Genomic DNA, 19,469 nt, shown 5'->3' on the forward strand with positions numbered 1-19,469 from the left:
GCACACTTAAGTACGATAAGGCACCTAAATTACTGGGAACGGTTGAAGGCCCTTGATTTGTATTCTATGGAACTCAGGCGAGAGAGATACATGATAATATGCACTTGGAAAATCCTAGAGGGATTAGTATCAAACTTCCACATGAAAAACACACTGTGAAAGCAAAAGATTCGGCAGGACATGCAACATTCCCCATAGAAAAGCAGGGGTTTCACGAATACACTGAGAGATAAGACATTAAGTGTCCGGGGCCCAAGAGTGTTCAACGGCCTCCCAGCATACATAAGGGAGACTACCAACAGACCCCTGGCTGTCTTCAAGAAGGCACTGAACAAGCACCTAAAGTCAGTAACTGACCAGCCGAGCTGTGGTTCGTACGTCTTTTGCGTGCAGTTAGCAGTAACAGCTTGGTTGATCAGACCCTGATCCACCACGAGGCCTGGTCTCAAACCGAGCTGCGGGGGCGTTGGCCCCCGAAACCCCCTCCAGGTAAACTCCAGATAATACACACACACACACACACACGCTCATACATGCAAACACACACGCACACACACACTCACACACACACACACACACACACACACACACACACACACACACACACACACACACACACACACACACACACACACACACACAAACGCGCACACATCATGTACGGGCATCTCCAGTTGGGAACCCACACCTCGCCAAGTACGCCAGGAAACTAAAGAAAGTGCTAAGGTTTGCAACGAGACTAGTCCTGGAGTTAAGGGGCATGTCCTACGAGGAGAGCTTAAGGATCCAGTCCGGTTCACGCGCGCGGATGCAAAAAAAAATCGAAAAAATATGAAAAATTGAGTTATTGTTACCAAAAAATAGCTGAACTTTCTGGCTACACTCTGGTATAATTATTATCCTTGTACGATGTTTCTAAAAGGAATTACAGCCATTTATAACAGGCATGGTGACAGCGCTGACGCGACATAGTGCGCAAGAAGCGGTGACTCAGCTTTGTTGACGTTTTTGTTACGTTTTTCCCCGTGTTATTTTTATCGTTTTCGTACATCTTTATGTCTAATATAATACAAATTCACCATCTGAGATCATGCCAGAGTGGGTGGAGCTAATATGATCAAGTAACCAATCAAGGTACCCTGGGTATATTGCATAAAATGGCCGACACCTCCAGCCAACAAAATATTCCATACCCACGCTAATATCAATTATAAGGCTTATTTATCTATCACAATTGATCTATTATGACATAATGCAATATAATAATAGCATATAAACATAAAAAGTACACCATAAAAAAAAATATTTAGCATAATATGACGCCCCAAGGAAAAAATTTCTATCGATATTTCCCCTGAAGGTGAAGAGAGGGTCCGCCCTCTCTCATCAGTGATCAGAGAAAACGGATTTACAATGGTTAACTGTAATAAACACTCGTAGGTCGCGGAAAAAGTGTAAAATAAAGCGAATTTTTCGGGGAAAAAAATTATTTCCCGGGCAGCGGGGGTGCCGCGCGCTTCGGCCTATATCTCGAAAGTAACTTATTTACCTATTTAGGGGGAATGCATCCTTATTTATGAATGAATTGACTTGATTTTCACAACAAACATAGGAGAATGATTGATTTACACGACCATACGTTCCTTTCTGAACTATCCCAAATATTTTTAGATTTATGTGGGAAACAAGACCGACATCTTCCAATATGACAAAAAAGTTATGAAACTTATTTTTTTTTAGCATGAAGATAAGGTTTATTTTAGAAAAGGTACCTATCTCATGATGGAATTAGAGGTGTTCTATCAGCAGCAAGTGTCAAAACCACTTTTCCAAGTACCACTGAGAAGGACTCACCTGCCAAATGCAATTTTTCGTAAATTTTGCATATTTCATTTACTTTTTGGCCGATATGATTGAAACTTCAGCACAGGATGTTTTATATAAGCTTCTAATAGTACACCAAAAATGAACGTAATCGGTTGAAAAATAAAGAAGTCGATATTCACACCTTGACGACAGTGGAGGACAGGAATGACAAGGTGGACTTAGGCAGGATATTCCAAAGATGGGACACAGCAACAAAGGGTCACAATTGGAAGTTGAAGACTCAGAAGAGTCACAGGGATGTTGGGAAGAATTTCTTTAGTCACAGAGTTGTCAGGAAGTGGAAGTCTCTAAAGCGAGGTAGTGGAGGTATGAGAAGGCCTAGTGGCGACCAGTGAAGAGTTGGGGCCAGGACCCATGAATCGACCCCTGCAACTACAATTAGGTGAGTACACACACACACACACACACACACACACACACACACACACACACACACACACACACACACATACACAAACACACACAGATGGGACACAGCAACAAGGGGACACAGTTGGAAGTTGAAGACAGATGAATCACAGGGATGTTAGGAAGTATTTCTTCAGTCACAGAGTTGTCAGGAAGTGGAATAGTTTGGGAAGCGATGTAGTGGAAGTAGGATCCATACACAGCTTTAGGCAGAGGTATGATAAAGCTCATGGTTCAGGGATATTGACCCAGTAGCGAACAGTGAAGAGGCGGGGCCAGGACCCATCAATCGACCCCTGCAACTACAATTAGGTGAGTACACACACACACACACACACACACACACACACTCGCACACACAGAGACACACACAGACACACCCGGACTCACAGATATATGCACATACAGACGCACACGCACACACAGGCACAGACACACACACACACACACACACAAAGACAGACAGACAGACAGATACACACACACACACACACACACACACACACACACACACACACACACACACACACACACACACACACACACACACGGGGCCAGGAGCTCGGACTCGACCCCCACAACCTCAACTAGGTGAGTACACACATACACATACACACACAGGCAATACGAGGCAATACGAGAACGACATAGCACCAAAAACCAAATCTGAACCAAAGTTGTTATACAGTCACATTAGGAGAAAAACAACAGTCAAGGACCAGGTAATCAGGCTGAGGAAAGAAGGAGGGTAGGGTGCGCCAGCAGGTGCTGGACGCAATACACATAACCAAGGTAGAGGTGAAGAAACTGCTAGACGAACTAGATACCTCAAAGGCGGTGGGACTAGATAACATATCTCCATGGATACTGAGAGAGGGGGCAGAGGAACTGTGTGTGTGCCGCTAACGGCAATCTTCAGTAAATCTATCGAAACTGGGCAGTTGCCTGAGGCGTGGAAGACAGCACATGTAGTTCCAATTTTTAAGAAAGGGGACAGACAGGCAGCGTTAAACTACAGATCAGTGTCACTGACTTGTATAGTATGTAAAGTCATGGAAAAGATTATCAGGAGAAGTGTTGTGGAACATATTGAAAAGATTGGGCTCGTACATGACAGTAACAGAAATAAGACAGGAGAGAGAGGGACGGGTAGATTGCATCTTTTTAGACTGCAAGAAGGCTTTTGACACAGTACCACACAAGAGACTGGTGCAAAAATTAGAGGAGCAGGCAGGAATAACGGGGAAAATACTGCAATGGATCAGGGAATACCTGACAGGATGGAAACAACTAGTGCTGGTACGTGCTGAAGTGTCGGAGTGGGCGAATGCGTCGAGTGGGGTTCCACAAGGTTCAGTCCTAGGCCCGGTGCTGTTTCTTGTATACGTGAATGACATGGTGGAAGGAATAGATTCAGAAGTGTCACTGTTCGCTGATGATGAGAAACTGATGAGGAGAATACAAGTGGGAGAGGATCAGTTAAGATTACAAGGGGATCTGGACAAACTACAAGTATGGTCCGACAAATGTCTCTTGAAGTTTAACCCCAGTAAGTGTAAGGTCATGAAGATTGGGGAACGACACAAAAGGCCGCAGACGGAGTATAGGTTAGGAAATCAACAGCTGCGAACGTCACTTAAAGAAAAGGATCTTGGGGTAAGCATTGTAATGAACATGTCCCCTGAGGCACACATCAATCAAACAACTGCTGCAACATGTGGGAGATTGGCAAACCTGAGATTGGCGTTTAGACATCTGAGTAAGGAGTCATTCACGACATTGTACACCGTGTACGTAAGGCCTATACTGGAATATGCAGAGCCAGTATGGAACCCTCACTTAGTCAAACACGTAACGAAATTGGAGAAAGTACAAAAATTTGTAACACGAATAGTCCCGGAACTGAGGGGTATGTCTTATGAGGAGAGGTTAAGGGAACTCAACCTGATGACACTAGAGGATAGGAGGGATAGAGGGGACATGTTAACAACGTATAGAATACTGAGAGGCATTGACAAGGTGGACAGGGATCGAATGTTTCAGAGATGGAAAACAGAAACAAGGGGACATAATTGGAAGCTGAAAACCCAGATGAGTCATAGGGATGTTAAGAGGAATTTCTTTAGTCTTAGAGTTGTCAGGAATTGGAATAATCTGGAGAGTGAAGTAGTGGTAGCAAGTTCCATAAATAGCTTTAAGAAGAGGTACGACAAAGATCATGGAGCAGGGAGAGAGTGAATTAGTATCGACCAGTAAAGAGGCGGGGCCAGGAGCTATAACTCGACCCCTGCAACCACATATAGGTGAGTACAAATAGGTGAGTACACACACATACACACACTCACACACACACACACACACACACATACACACACACACACACACACACACACACACACACAAACACACATACACACACACACACACATACAGGAAGTAGAACAGTCTGGCGAGCGATGTAGTGGAGACAGGAACCATACATAACTCATGAAGCAGGGAGAGAGAGAGGACCTAGTGGCGTTCAGTGAAGAGGCAGGGCCAGGAGCTGAGTCTCGACCCCTGTAACTACAATTAGGTGAGTACAATTAGGTGAGTGCACACACACACACACACACACACACACACACACACACACATACACACACACACACACACACACACACACACACACACACATACACACACACACGCATTTTCTTGAACTGCAAGAAGGCGTTTGACACAGTTCCACACAAGAGATTAGTTCAAAAACTGGAGGACCAAGCAGGGATAACAGGGAAGGCACTACAATGGATCAGGGAATACTTGTAAGGAAGACAGCAGCCAGTCATGGTACGTGGCGAGGTGTCAGAGTGGGCACCTGTGACCAGTGGGGTCCCACATGGGTCAGTCCTAGGACCAGTGCTGTTTCTGGTATTTGTGAACGACATGACGGAAGGAATAGACTCCGAAGTGTCCCTGTTTGCAGATGACTTGAAGTTGATTAGAAGAATTCATTCGATCGAAGACCAGGCAGAACTACAAAGGGATCTGGACAGGCTGCAGACCTGGTCCAGCAATTGGCTCCTGGAGTTAAACCCCACCAAGTATAAAGTCATGAAGATTGGGGAAGGGCAAAGAAGACCGCAAACGGAGTACACTCTAGGGGGCCAGAGACTACAAACCTCACTCAAGGAGAAAAATCTTGGGGTGAATATAACACCAGGCACATCTCCTGAAGCGCACATCAACCAAATAACTGCTGCAGCATATGGGCGCCTAGCAAACCTCAGAACAGCATTCCGACATCTTAATAAGGAATCGTTCAGGACTCTGTACACCGTGTACGTTAGGCCCTTATTGGAGTATGCGGCACCAGTCTGGAACCCACAACTAGCCAAGCACGTAAAGAAACTAGAGAAAGTACAAAGGTTTGCAACAAGACTAGTCCCAGAGCTAAGAGGTATGTCCTACGAGGAGAGGTTAATGGAAATCAACCAGACGACACCGGAGGACAGGAGAGATAGGGAGGATATGATAACGACATACAAAATACTGAGAGGAATTGACAAGGTGGACAAAGACAGGATGTTCCAGAGATGGGACACAGCAACAAGGGGACACAGTTGGAAGTTGAAGACACAGATGAATCACAGGGATGTTAGGAAGTATTTCTTCAACCACAGAGTAGTCAGGAAGTGGAATAGTTTGGGAAGCGATGTAGTGGAGGCAGAATCCATACATAGCTTTAAGCAGAGGTATGATAAAGCTCATGGTTCAGGGAGAGTGACCTATTAGCGATCAGTGAAGAGGCAGGGCATGGAGCTTGGACTCGACCCCTGCAACCTCAACTAGGTGAGTACAACTAGGTAAGTACACCACACACATACACACACACACACACACACACACACAAGGTGGACAAAGACAGGATGTTCCAGAGATTGGACACAGTAACAAGGGGACACAGTTGGAAGCTGAAGACACAGATGAATCACAGGGATGTTAGGAAGTATTTCTTCAGCCACAGAGTAGTCAGTAAGTGGAATAGTTTGGGAAGCGATGTAGTGGAGGCAGGATCCATACATAGCTTTAAGCAGAGGTATGATAAAGCTCACGGCTCAGGGAGAGTGACCTAGTAGCGATCAGTGAAGAGGCGGGGTCAGGAGCTCGGACTCGACCCCCGTAACCTCAACTAGGTGAGTACAACTAGGTGAGTACACAAACACACATACAGGAAGTAGAACAGTCTGGCGAGCGATGTAGTGGAGACAGGAACCATACATAGCTTTAAGACGAGTTATGATAAAGCTCATGGAACAGGGAGAGAGAGGACCTAGTGGCGTTCAGTGAAGAGGCAGGGCCAGGAGCTGAGTCTCGACCCCTGTAACTACAATTAGGTGAGTACAATTAGGCGAGTGCACACACACACACACACATACACACACACACACACACACACACACACACACACACACACACACACACACACACACACACACACACACACACACACAAACACACACACATGCACACACACATGCACACACACACACACACACACACACACACACACACACACACACACACACACACACACACATTTTCTTGGACTGCAAGAAGGCGTTTGAAACTGGAGGACCAAGCAGGGATAACAGGGAAGGCACTACAATGGATCAGGGAATACTTGACAGGAAGACAGCAGCGAGTTATGGTACGTGGCGAGGTGTCAGAGTGGGCACCTGTGACCAGCGGGGTCCCACAGGGGTCAGTCCTAGGACCAGTGCTGTTTCTGGTATTTGTGAACGACATGACGGAAGGAATAGACTCTGAGGTGTCCCTGTTTGCAGATGACGTGAAGTTGATGAGAAGAATTCACTCGATCGAAGACCAGGCAGAACTACAAAGGGATCTGGAGAGGCTGCAGACCTGGTCCAGCAATTGGCTCCTGGAGTTCAATCCCACCAAGTGCAAACTCATGAAGATTGGGGAAGGGCAAAGAAGACCGCAGACGGAGTACAGTCTAGGGGGCCAGAGACTACAAACCTCACTCAAGGAAAAAGATGTTGGGGTGAGTATAACACCAGGCACATCTCCTGAAGCGCACATCAACCAAATAACTGCTGCAGCATATGGGCGCCTAGCAAACCTCAGAACAGCATTCCGACATCTTAATAAGGAATCATTCAGGACCCTGTACACCGTGTACGTTAGGCCCATATTGGAGTATGCGGCACCAGTTTGGAACCCACACCTAGCCAAGCACGTAAAGAAACTAGAGAAAGTGCAAAGGTTTGCAACAAGACTAGTCCCAGAGCTAAGAGGTATGTCCTACGAGGAGAGGTTAAGGGAAATCAACCTGACGACACTGGAGGACAGGAGAGATAGGGGGGACATGATAACGACATACAAAATACTGAGAGGAATTGACAAGGTGGACAAAGACAGGATGTTCCAGAGATTGGACACAGTAACAAGGGGACACAGTTGGAAGCTGAAGACACAGATGAATCACAGGGATGTTAGGAAGTATTTCTTCAGCCACAGAGTAGTCAGTAAGTGGAATAGTTTGGGAAATGATGTAGTGGAGGCAGGATCCATACATAGCTTTAAGCAGAGGTATGATAAAGCTCACGGCTCAGGGAGAGTGACCTAGTAGCGATCAGTGAAGAGGCGGGGCCAGGAGCTCGGACTCGACCCCCGCAACCTCAACTAGGTGAGTACAACTAGGTGAGTACACACACACACACACACACACACACACACACACACACACAAGGTGGACAAAGACAGGATGTTCCAGAGATTGGACACAGTAACAAGGGGACACAGTTGGAAGCTGAAGACACAGATGAATCACAGGGATGTTAGGAAGTATTTCTTCAGCCACAGAGTAGTCAGTAAGTGGAATAGTTTGGGAAGCGATGTAGTGGAGGCAGGATCCATACATAGCTTTAAGCAGAGGTATGATAAAGCTCACGGCTCAGGGAGAGTGACCTAGTAGCGATCAGTGAAGAGGCGGGGCCAGGAGCTCGGACTCGACCCCCGCAACCTCAACTAGGTGAGTACAACTAGGTGAGTACACACATACACAGTAACTGCTAGCAGTAATCAGTGGTTGTGAGAACGTCAGTGAACAATCCTATTAGTGATAACCAAAGTTATTAGTTAAAAAAAGTCGAGAGGAAGCCTGAAATCATTAATATTTCAAAGTGCCAAACCGTTAGGGGCCTAGTAGGCACCTGTTGCCACACAGATTCAAATATACAAAGATCAAAGTGAGTGTGGAAGCGGGTGTTCAAGAATTACGAGAGATTGGTTAACAAGTGAAATGTGGGGCACCATCCAGTGAGAGTGAAAAAGTTAATAAGCAAAAGGAGAAAGGAAAAATAAAATATATAACAAGGGAAGGCGGCATTAGTAGGCCTGCTGAAGCAGTGATGTCACAAGAGTTGTGTGCCATTATACATATAAAGTGTAACAACCGAATGTGAAGTATATTCTATCATAAGTGAAAAGTAAAATCACTTGAGGAACGCGGGATGTATGAGCATATATGGTTTAAACATCAGGAGTGAAAGATTTTTAAAATAGTGATTGAAGGCCTTTGTACGACGACTACGTCATCAGCATCTGACAACTTGTCATCGCACTGCTGCCAGCACAAGTTTTGCTCACGTATTGTTGTTGCAAGTCGATTTCTGGATTCTGGTCTAGCATCACTGTTAGATACTGGTCACTCACTCCTGCAAGCTATTACCAGAATTAGAGTAGAAATAGCATAGGTAAGGTGAAGATAGTGTTGACGAGAGTGTGAGGAGTAGAGCAGACTAGCGAGGGATAACGTCACACACTCCTAGAAGCTGAGACAAGCTAAATTTTACAACCTTGTTACTTTCCGCATCTTATAAGTAGAATTGATAAGTGCTAGAATTACTATTGGTAAGTTTTAGAATTACTGGTATTGCTACTGGTATTTATTAACAGTATAAGTACTTAGAAGTGGGGGGGGGCACACACACGTACACACACACACACAGGAAAAAGTGGTCAGGCACTTGTAAAAGCTGTAGTACACATGCGCACACACACACATACATACACAGGATTTCACACCTTCCTGTAAACTGACCTGATAACCCTCCCTCTAACATTCCACTGTCCACTATCCCTTTCTCTCTCTCTCTCTCTCTCTCTCTCTCTCTCTCTCTCTCTCTCTCTCTCTCTCTCTCTCTCTCTCTCAATACCTATCTCTCTCACTACCTTTCTCTCTCACTACCTATCTCTCTCACTACCTATCTCTACCTATCTCTCCCCTCTCCCATTTCCCATCTCTCTCTCCCCTCTCTCTCCCCCTCTCCTTTCTCTCCCCTCTCTCTCCCGGTCTCCTTTCTCTTCCCTCTCTCTCTTCCATCTCTCCCCTCTTTCCCCCTTCTCCCCAGTCTCTCCACCTCTCTCTCCCCTCTCTTTGCCTCCTCTCTTCTCTCTCTTCTCTCCTCTCTCTCTCTCTCTCTCTCTCTCTCTCTCTCTCTCTCTCTCTCTCTCTCTCTCTCTCTCTTTTTTTTACACAGGGTTTGACAAGGTTAAGGATCCCTAGCTTCATTGACAAGCTATTTACAGGTTAAGGATTCCTAACTTTATTGGCAAGCTAAGAGCTGTTACCTACATCAGCTCATTTGAAAGCATTTTTATTGTTATGAGACATACAAGTAGGGAACAGGATGAAGTTGGAGCCATCTGTGGGCCAGCATTTTCATTTGATCAACTGACTTTATCTCGTTGACATCATTATGCTGTACGAATGTGTTCCATACTTGAGTCATCCTGGGTATATAGGATCTCAGATGAAGTGAAGTTCTGGAGAAGTTTACAGCCAGAGTGAAGTTGCTGCTTTCTGCCCATCTTGTGGCATGAAAGCTTGTTTCACGCTGTCCTCGAAGTGGATCCAAGTGTGGTACTTTGACAATATTGGCCTTGTACATAACAGTAAGGCCACCCACATCCCTCCTATGTTGAAGGCTCTGCTGAAATGACAGATCTATCCAGGATGGGTCCAGGCGAGAGATGAGACGTCTTGCTCTGTTCTCTACTCTGTCAAGCAGTCGCAGATGAGAGGGGGGGAGGCAAACCAAGAAAGTGGGGCATACTCAAGGTGTGAGCGTACTTGTGCCTCGTACAGAATCTTGCAACTCCTACTGTCAAGCAAATGCGAGATACAGCGAAGTGCTGTAAGCTTCCTGGCTGCCTTGTTTGCAAGATTTACAACATGGTTCTTCATGGTTAGTTTGGAGTCAAATTTCACCCCAAGGATATCAACTTCTTTTCCAGGTGCCAACACCCTCCCATTCATCCTTACTACTGCACCAGCATTACCATCATGGTGCCAAGAGACGATCATCATCTGCATTTTCTCAGGTGCAAATGTTACTTACCATCTATTTCCCCAAGCTGATATAGCTCTCAGCTGGTGATTGATGTAGCTTAGAGCAGCTGGCATTTCTTCTCTTGGATAAGTGAATGTCAGTGTACAGTCGTCTGCATATGCAAGTGATTCTGGGATGAGATGAAGAAGGTCGTTGAAGTAGACATTCCATAACAATGGTCCCAGCACGCTTCCTTGTGGAACACTTGCCCCAATAGGATGTCTTGCTGATTCCATTCCATTGAGAACTACACTTACAGATCTGCCATGAAGGTAATCACTGAGGAGACATAGCATAGAGCCTGCAATTCCCAGTGCTTGAAGTTTTGCTAAGAGGCCCTGGTGCCACACCCGGTCGAAAGCGCCAGCAATGTCTAGTGCTACCACACAGTTGACTTTGGATTCATCCGGTGACTGGTGCCACTTAGTGGAGAGGTTTAACAACAGATCAGCAACAGAGTAACCTTTCCTGAAGCCATATTGACGATCACAAAGTAGTGAGTGGTAGTCAAAAAACTCTGTCATTTGTCTTGAGATTATTGTTTCAAGGATCTTACCAGTGATTGACAGGAGTGACACTGGTCTGTAGTTGCTGATTTCTGCTCTGCTCTTCTTTTTGTGAACAGGGACTACATTTGCCTCTTTCCATAGAGAGGGCCATTTACACTGTACTAGGCAGTGCTGAAAGATGTGAGTTAGAGGTGCTGCTAGCTGGTCTGCATGTCTTCTCAGCAATCTTGGGCTCAACTTGTCTGGGCCCACAGCTCTCTCTCTCTCTCCCCCCTTTTCCCTTCTCACTCCCCCCTCTCTCTCTCTCTCCCTTCTCTCTCTTTCCCTCTCTCTCTCTCACTCTCTGCCTCCCCCCTTTTCCCTTCTCACTCCCCCCCTCTCTCTCTCCTCCTACCTTTCCCTTCTCTCTCTCTCTCTCTCTCTCTCTTTTCTCTTTCAAAAAAAAAAAAAATAAAATAAGGGAAAAAAAAGAAAAAAAATGGTGGGTAGTGGAAGGAACTATGGATCAGATGGGAATGGTTCTGGTAGGGAGGAGTGGATGGAGAAGTGGAAAAGGATGGAACAAGAGTGGGAGAGAAAATTAGGAGAACTTTCTGAAAAAATGGAGACAGAGCTTTCTGTGAAATTAGAAAAGAGGTTGGAGAAGAAGAAGAATTGGGAGGCACAAGTCGAAACTGCAGTAGCCAGGATACGGGTCCTAGAAGATGAGGTAAACAGGCTGAAGCAAGTTACAGGGGCATTGACCAGAGAAGACACAGCATATGAAGCTGAGAGGCAGAACAGGAAGGAAGGAGATACAAATTATGCTAAGGTCATAGCCTGCCAAGAAGGGCCAAGGAGTGAAAGGGGAGAGCATCTGGGTTCAGATGGAAAGGGTCATACGTCAAATGCAGAGGCACAACCATGCTACCAAGAGCCACTGGAAAAAACAAGGGAGAAAATGATGTGCAGACAGAAACCAGAGTCACAGAGGGAGAGGCAATGGGAGGAGGAAAGGGCAAAATCAGTGTTTATCCATGGGCTTCAGGAGAGGAAAGGACACACACTGAGAGATGGCAGGCAGCAAGAAAGGAGATTGAGGACATCATCACAGAAATAGGTGAGACATGGACGAGATTGTAAATTTTCAGAGAATAGGGGGGTACTTGAAGGAGAAAACGACCAATCAAGTTGATTCTCAGAACAGAAACAGTGCGGAACAGAATCCTCCAAGGGAAACTACGGTTGAAGTACTCGGAAGAGTACAAGAGGGTGTTCCTAGACAGAGACAGAACACAAACAGAATGACAGCAGCTGAGGGAGAGGACAAGAAAGCGAAAGGAGCTAGGAAAGGAGACAAGGATGGAACCAGCAGAGGTCAATCAGAGCAGGACAGAGCAGCAAGGGCAAGCACACACAGAACCATCCTCAGAACCCCACAACCTATCACACCATCTCAACACTACAATCTACAATCCCTACTCACAGCTTCCACCCAACTCCCACAGTATGCTACCAGGTCTCCCAACCTCACAGGCCCCCCAAACCAAAGTGTTGGAGAGGAAACTGAAGGCTTGGTACACAAACGCCGATGGAATAACAAATAAGTGGGAGGAGTGGAATTTTGATGAGCTGGAGAGAGGAGACAGAGGAGAAGCAAGTGATTAAATAGCAGGAACGCTTCACTCTGGAGGTCCCAAAGTGGTAATTGCAGTGATGTATAACCCACCACAGAACAGCAGGAGGCCAAGGCAAGGCACACTGGCTGCTCTGGCCAGAAGAGCTCATGCATGCAGGGCAAAGCTTCCTTAACCACAAGGAAATTGATTGGGAGAACTTGGAGCCACATGGGGGCCAAGATACATGGAGGGCTAAGATGGAGGTGGTACTGGAAAACTTCATGTACCAACAAGTAAGGGACACTACAAGAGAGAGAGGAGAGGATGAACCAGCAAGACTGGACCTAGTATTCATCTTTAGTGCAGATATTGAAGACATCACATATGAAAGACCCCTTGGAGCCAGCGATCATGTGGTTTTAAGCTTCGAAGGGGGAAGCAGGAAGGCCAGGGTGAATGAAGCCAAACTACAAGAAAGGCGACTATATGGGAATGAGGAACTTCCTGAACGGGGTTCAGTGGGACAGAGAACTGGCAGGGAAGCCAGTTAATGAGATGATGGAATATGTAACTACCATGTGCAAGGAGGCTGAGGAGAGGTTTGTACCCAAGGGTAACAGGAATAATGAAAAAGCCAGGATGAGCCCATGGTTCACCCAAAGTGTGCTAGGAAATGGAAGAAATATAGAAGGCAAAGGACCCAAGAGAATAAGGAGAGCAGTCGTAGAGCCAGAAATGAATATACACAGACAAGAAGGGAGGTCCACCGACAATATGAAAACGACATAGCAGCAAAAGCCAAATCTGACCCGAAGCTGTTATACAGCCACATCAGGAGGAAAACAACAGTCAAGGACCAGGTAATCAGGCTAAGGAAGGAAGGAGGAGAGACAACAAGAAATGACGGTGAAGTATGTGAGGAACTCAACAAGAGATTCAAGGAAGTGTTCACAGAGGAGACAGAAGGGGCTCCAGAAAGACGGAGAGGTGGGGTACATCACCAAGTGCTAGACACAGTACACACAACCGAGGAAGCAGTGAAGAGGCTTCTGAGTGAGCTAGATACCTCAAAGGCAATAGGGCCGGATACCATCTCTCCATGGGGTCTGAGAGAGGGAGCAGAGGCACTATGTGTACCCCTAACAACAATTTTCAATACATCTATCGAAACAGGGAGATTGCCTGAGGTATGGAATACACCAAATGTAGTCCCAGTCTTTAAAAAAGGAGACAGACATGAAGCACTAAACTACACACCAGTGTCACTGACATGTATAGTATGCAAAGTCATGGAGAAGATTATCAGGAGAAGAGTGGTGGAACATCTAGAAAGGAATGTTCTCATCAACAGCAGCCAACATGGTTTCAGGGATGGGAAATCCTATGTCACAAACTTACTGGAGTTCTATGACTTGGTGACAGCAGTAAGACAAGAGAGAGAGGGGTGGGTGGATTGCATTTTCTTGGACTGCAAGAAGGCGTTTGACAGAGTTCCTCACAAGAGATTAATGCAAAAACTGGATGACCAAGCAGGGATAACAGGGAAGGCATTACAATGGATCAGGGAATATTTGTCAGGAAGACAGCAGCCAGTCATGGTACGTGGCGAGGTGTCAGAGTGGGCACCTGTGACCAGCGGGGTCACACAGGGGTCAGTCCTAGGACCAGTGCTGTTTCTGGTATTTGTGAACGACATGACGGAAGGAATAATCTCCGAAGTGTCCCTGTTTGCAGATGACGTGAAGTTGATGAGAAGAGTTCATTCGATCGAAGACCAGGCAGAACTACAAAGGGATCTGGACATGCTGCAGACCTGGTCCAGCAATTGGCTCCTGGAGTTCAACCCAACTAAGTGCAAAGTCATGAAGATTGGAGAAGGGCAAAGAAGACCGCAGACAGAATACAGTCTAGGGGGCCAGAGACTACAAACTTCACTCAAGGAGAAAGATCTTGGGGCTATTATAATACCAGGCACATCTCGTGAAGCGCACATCAACCAAATAACTGCTGCAGCATTGGGCGCCTAGCAAACCTCAGAACAGCATTCCGACATCTTAATAAGGAATCATTCAGGACCCTGTACACAGTGTACGTTAGGCCTATATTGGAGTATGCGGCACCAGTTTAGAACCCACACCTAGCCAAGCACGTAAAGAAACTAGAGAAAGTACAAAGGTTTGCAACAAGACTAGTCCCAGAGCTAAGAGGTATATCCTACCAGGAGAAATTAAGGGAAATCAACCTGACGACACTGGAGGACAGGAGAGATATGAGGGACATGATAACGACATACAAAATACTGAGAGGAACTGACGAGGTGGACAAAGACAGGATGTTCCAGAGATGGGACACAGCAACAAGGTGACACAGTTGGAAGTTGAAAACACAGATGAATCACAGGGATGTTAGGAAGTATTTCTTCAGCCACAGAGTAGTCAGTAAGTGGAATAGTTTGGTAAGCGATGTAGTGGAGGCAGGATCCATACATAGCTTTAAGCAGAGGTATGATAAAGCTCACGGTTCAGGGAGAGTGACCTAGTAGCGACCAGTGAAGAGGCGGGGCCAGGAGCTTGGACTCGACCCCTGCAACTTCAACTTGGTGAGTACACACACACACACACACACACACACACACACACACACACACACACACACACACACACACACACAAGAACATGCACTTACTGAGGTTTAATTTGTATTTAATTAATTTGTCAGATTTACTAAAACTTCAAAAACCTGATTTATAACAACATATTTAAATTTTCTGTTGCAATAATGATGGAGATCATTGAAGAAATAGTTAGGCAGATCACCTTTATTTAAATTAGCAAAAAATATGGATTCAGTTCACCATGAAAGAAAACATCAAATTAGAATATCAAGTTGAATAACAGCAAGAAAATGTTGAAATGATCCCACACGAATTATAAAAAATATGCAACATTTTAAAATTGATTTGCTTTTCTGACTAGAATTTTTTTGAAAAGTATATTAAATTTTTGAAAATATGTTGTAATCTTGTTCAATATCCTTACAATAATTATTGAATACCTGTACAAGAAGACTTGGATAACTTAAGAAAATGGATTGTTAACTAGATGATTGAAATGAGGGAAGAAATATGCACTCTAATGAGAATAAAAGAAAGTGATTACAAGAGACATGTTGAATATATATTTTTAAACTATATTGGATCCAGATAGAGGAATCAAGGGAAAATTATAGATAAAAGAATGTTCCACAAAGATCTCATTATGAAAATACCGAGAAAGTTATATGCTATAAAAACAATAATTATCAATATTATTTTAAAATATTAGGCTTGGTGACTGCAAACATTTTAGCTCTCAAAAAATGTAAGACAAAAATGATAATGTTAAGTGTGTCGAGGTGTTAGTACTTAAAACAACTAACACGGTGTGTATCACATATATGTGTTATAATGTTAAGTGTGTCGAGGTGTTAGTACTTAAAACAGCTCCCACGGTGTGTATCACATATATGTGTTATAATGTTAAGTGTGTGGAGGTGTTAGTACTTAAAACAGCTCCCACGGTGTGTATCACATATATGTGTTATAATGTTAAGTGTGTGGAGGTGTTAGTACTTAAAACAGTTCCCACGGTGTGTATCACATATATGTGTTATAATGTTAAGTGTGTGGAGGTGTTAGTACTTAAAACAGCTCCCACGGTGTGTATCACATATATGTGTTATAATGTTAAGTGTGTGGAGGTGTTAGTACTTAAAACAGCTCCCACGGTGTGAATCACATATATGTGTTTCACAATATGAAGTCTGGCAATTGATGTCACTGTAAAATACATCAGTTTATAGTAGTCTTCACATATGGACGTGATCCATGACTCTTAAATATTACAGCACAGAGGAATACTGACACAAAGGACATTTGGTAAGAGTGCAAAATTGGGTAGGAAATAAATTAAGTTGCGAAAGAGTGGGTGTTGAGATGGTTTTATCATGTAGAAAGAAAGAAAAGAAGGAAATAAGATATTTAGAATATGTGTTAATTAGATTGGATGGAAAGGAGGTTTTAAGTAGTGGTGGTTTAATGGGATATGACGTATTGTTGACGTTCCAGGATGGTTAAAATCACTGAAGGTGTTCAGGAAAATAGGTTACCTGGACGTAGGTTTTAGAGGTGAAAATAAGAATTGCAGTTTTCTTCGCTGAGTCACTTTTCCTTTGTGAGAAAAACAATTATATGAAAGTGAAAACTAGTAAATTTGTTGAAATTGTTGAAAATTTACTTTATCCTAAGTATTATATTATGTGCTCATCAAGTCTATGGTTCATTTCTACTTTCATCAATCCATCAAAGAGTGAACTTTCAAATAACAAAATACATCAACTTCGTCCATACTCCCTCCATCCACTCTTCAAAATTTCTGTATATCTAAATTTTATGTTACCTACATAACTTTTTTTTCCAATATATCATTAATATCGAAGGTAGAGGAGTGATTGTTTCTCTTCTTTGGATGAACTCTGATCGCCTTCCATTCCACAAGTGCTGTATTAATACTGCTTAATAATTATCTGATTAAAATAAATCTTAGTGGCTGATACGTCTAATTAAATGGATGATGTGTTATTTGCATTTCGAGTTATAGGTGCACATTTTGATGGATTCTGGGCAGTAACTGGAGACTGCCTCTTCAAGTTACCTTTAAATTGTTAATGGTGATGGTTGGTTTTTTTTTCTCAACGGAAACTTCGCTTTCATTTTAGGTAGTGAAAGTTAAATTTCCAAATTATGTTAATCAAACTGGATTCTGTTAAGTCTATCTAATGTGCTTTTATGCACACGTAACATCTGTGTACCCTCAAGACAATTGTAAAATTTGCATAATATGTACCTAACGCTTTAGGAAAGCTTAATTACTTACATTTAAACCCTAAACTCTGGTCAGTCTTACTTAGAGAAAAGTTTGGAAATAATTTGGCCTGTGGAGGCCCCAGTTTGTCTTCTTTCATTACAAAAGTTGGGAAAAACTGAAATACTTATTTTCCTGTCATGAAATTCCGAGCTGCTTCAAACTTATTATTCTGTTGTTTTTAAAATGCTGGTCTTTTTGAGATAAAGAGAGTATGCCTCTTCAGCTTGGTTTCAAAACTGGGTTTTCGCAATGTAAAGTTTTTTTTTTTTCTTGGCTGTATATGCTCTAATTTGTAATTTTATTGAAGGAACTGAGATCTTACTAATCATGTGATAAATTAGAAACTTCTGTAGCACTCTGTCTAAATTCTTATACTTGCTTTAAGGTAGAGAGAGCTGGAGGTATGAAATATGGGGATACCTTCCTCGGTTCGCGAAGCAACCGAAATAAACGTTATTATAGTGTTTAAGTTTTGCTGAGTCATGTTCAGGAATATTGTAACCTAAATGACCATGGTGCAGTCGACAGGATTTAAATCTAGCACACTAATCAACAAGCCAGTTCTTTTCAAATCATTAATTCAGAGGCCGATTTATTGTCAAAAATGACTATGAAATCTTACTTGCATTAAAATTTTCACAGGTCCCCTCAGCCCAAAAGCTCTAGACGACAACGTTGTCAATCCAACTTGTGCACGATTCTATCACTGGTTGTGGCGGAGATTCAATAAGCGCGATGATGATGATGATGATGACTACACCACAACACTTAAAATGTTACCCAAGAACACTGATGATGCGCCACTTGCTGTGCTACCCGACAAGAACACTGACGCTGCGAAACTTATTGTGCTACCTGACTAGAACACTCACGCTGCAACACTTTCTATGGTACTCAACCTCCATCCACACGAAATTAATAATATTTTTAGTGGTGCTCACCACTAACTTGAGAGTTATGGGATTGTTTTAGGCATCCACCAATAAGTAAATAAAGAAACGTAAGTATATTTCAATATATTTATTGAGGAAACGTTTCTCCTGGGTCCTTTATACCTTCCTAGATCAAAGACAATGTAACAAGTGTATGTACAGCTAGAGGTCAGGTGAGCTAGTCTAAGAACGGAGTGCCATATTACATATATCATATTGGTCAATCTTTTAAAAAAATATTGGAGAGATATTGGGTGTACCAGCTTCACGAGCAGCTGATCGTGAGTGAAGATAGCACACCAAACAGGGAGGAGAATGAAATTAGCTCAGAAGCTCCCACAACACCGAATGTCCTTGGATGGCGGTAAAACTGCTAGCTCTGCTGGCTGCGCCATTCTTGTAAGATTGGGTGGCTATGTAGTTTTAAGTGTCAAGTGGTTCTCGTTCACCATGAGGCGGGCCAGTATAACATGGGTTCGAATCCTTGGCTAGTGCAGTGTTGTTGTATATATATATATATGTATATATATATATATATATATATATATATATATATATATATATATATATATATATATATATATATATATATATATATATATATATGCAATAAGATCACAGTAAACAGGTGATTTCAAAATATGCAAAACAACCACTCTGAAAGAATAGAGAAATTCCAAGCGCTTTCGTGACTACTCACATTATCAAGGAACTATGAAAGTAAAGCATCCAAGGAAGCTATATAAGGGGTCCGGCCAGCACCTCACTATCAGATCCCACAACGGTTAAACACGTGACGCGCGGTGACCCAACTTGGATAGGTCCCTTG

At 43.6% G+C, this 19,469-nt stretch overlaps 1 long non-coding RNA gene across 1 annotated transcript in view; it reads left to right on the forward strand.

The window, feature by feature from the left end:
* Positions 1–18,715, forward strand: part of LOC128693897 (uncharacterized) — a 33,726-nt gene extending 15,011 nt beyond the window's left edge. The window contains exon 2 of the long non-coding RNA XR_011392704.1: positions 18,351–18,715. This is a non-coding gene — a long non-coding RNA (uncharacterized lncRNA). The remainder of the gene's footprint in view (positions 1–18,350) is intronic.
* The last annotated feature ends 754 nt before the right edge of the window (positions 18,716–19,469 follow it).

Source organism: Cherax quadricarinatus, chromosome 33 (assembly GCF_038502225.1).
Source record: "Cherax quadricarinatus isolate ZL_2023a chromosome 33, ASM3850222v1, whole genome shotgun sequence".
Lineage (NCBI taxonomy): Eukaryota > Metazoa > Arthropoda > Malacostraca > Decapoda > Parastacidae > Cherax > Cherax quadricarinatus.